A 2,286-nucleotide genomic window follows, 5' to 3' on the forward strand; every position below is an offset into this window, starting at 1 on the left:
TCAATCAGCTAAATAAGTATGCATTGTGAGACAAGTAGAATTAAGACCTAGGTTTGGGCTTTGGAGCCAGATCCCCAGTTGCTGTGGGGTTGGGAAGAATACCTGCAGAATCAGCTTTTTGGGGCTGTGACCATGAGCAGAGGGATTGATGTACAGCAATGAACGACCAGAGCTAGGGTTTGAGCTTCTCTTGCTTCCATCTTTCAGTGCCCCAAAGCATAGGGACCTCTCCGTTCTTCTTGTACCAGAGGAGCAAAAATAATGGCAATTTTATCTGCTTCTGTGTATCCCACAGTACACATGGGTATGAAGGAAATGCCCTGTGTGGGTGTCCAGGGACTGTTTGCTTTCTGATGGCAACAAAGTGTTCAAACTCCAGATTTTTTTAAAGGTGTTCAATAAAGAACTAATTTAAGCTAAGTTAGCTCTGTTCTTCTCATTGACAGCTATTGAAAACTGTTCTTGTTATTTAAATTTCAGGAGTATACAAGGAACAATTTTGAATTCAGTAATTTCATTAAAAACAACAACAACAACAAAAAAAAAAAAAAAAAAAAAAAAAACCAAAAAAAAACAAAACCCAAAACAAAAAAACCTGCCATCTGAGACTGTGGATTACGTGTAAAGGCACCTGGCAGTGGTGATGTTATTGATGGCCATGCTTTCCCTTTCTTGTCAGTTTTACTGATGATGGTATAGATTTCTCTGATCTAAAGGAGTTCCATTATAAAGCAGAGTGTTTTAGTGTGTCTTTGCAGTAAAGCTTTTATTTTTCAATTACATTTACATTGATAGCACAAGTTCATGACCTGGTTAGTATAAATTTTCTGTTTCAAAGCTGTCATACCTGTTTATCTCTGAAAGCAGCAAAATTGTGCTTAATGTGACAGAGTGAGAATATACATTGTCTAAATGGCAGGAATAGGTATTTTTGCTGTCTTCCAGCTCTGCAGTGCAAGAGATTTAAATGTTGTAGAACACAGTAATTCAAGAAGGAAAGAAGATGAGCAATACAGGACAATTAATGAAATTACATTCCTGAAGGAGGAGGGGAAAGCATTTTGTGGGATTTTCATGGTCTCTGATATGTACTGGATGTGAAGTATAAATTGCAAACATCAGACAGTTAATTATCTTGATAATTAAGCACTTGTTTACACTGACTGTAACAAGGTTTCTTGTCAAAGCTGCATCTACTGATCCTTGGAGAAAAAAACCCCAACTTGTGTGTCCCAAATTCAGAGGTGAATTCCATAGTGATACAGTATTCACACTTGCCAGTTTTTTTGAGATGATCAAAGCATATAGAGAACAAAAGGGTGTTCAAAAAAAGAAACAAGGTGTGGTGTAGAAGTATCCCCAGGGTAATTATGTGTTTACAGAATCATTTGAGCTATTGTGTCTATGTACTGTCTTGAGAGCAGTGCCTTGATAATTACAGCTGAAGTCCTAGGACCAAGTTGAAGACCTCTGAACTGCTCAGTCTTGCTGTCTGTGATCCTGCCAAGAATCCTGCATAACCTCACTGAGATTTGTAATGTTAAAACACATACATGTTGGCACAAATGGGTCTCCTGAGGCAATTTGATGGTCTTGACCAAGACCAAGGAATTTTAAAACTCAGACTGATCCTTTTTGACTTCAAAGGGAAATTTTAATTTTCTTCCTCTCCAGAGATGATAGTCGTTACTAATCTGTATTCCCTCATGTTCTATTTTCAGACATCTTTACTATGGAGGATTTAAATGAATGTATTTTGAAGTATGTTGAGTTTAATTAATTCAGTCAAAGCATGCTGCTTACACAGGTCTCAATTGTACAAATCTATTGCTGAAATGATTCTTTTGTACTCAAAATTGTGTATTTTTGACATTTCTTGTTACTTATGTAAAAATATTTCTGTATATAGAGAAGAAAACTGTTTTGCCTCTTATTGCTTTCTGTCACTATTTTTTCACTTGTATGCTTAATGCTTTTATATTTTACTTTGGGCATATGCATAAATAACTGTGAGATTTCAGTGATCTTTCTGAATCTGTTTGAGATTTTTAATTCTCAAATCATTCAACAAAGCCTTCCTTGAAAGAGATTTTAATTTATTTTAGTGTGAAAACTAAAAATTCAGAGCACAAGTTTGTTGTGGTTGGAATGGTGAGAAATATCCTAAGTCCGGTTTTCGAGGAGCCACTACTTTGCCACTACTTTGAACTGGTTTAATTTTTTTTTTTTTTTGGCCAGTCATTTTCTGATGTGGAGAAACCTTGAATTATTGTTTTAAAAAAAGTT

Source organism: Onychostruthus taczanowskii, unplaced genomic scaffold (assembly GCF_017590055.1).
Source record: "Onychostruthus taczanowskii isolate IOZ18803 unplaced genomic scaffold, ASM1759005v1 scaffold39, whole genome shotgun sequence".
Taxonomy (NCBI): Eukaryota; Metazoa; Chordata; class Aves; order Passeriformes; family Passeridae; genus Onychostruthus; species Onychostruthus taczanowskii.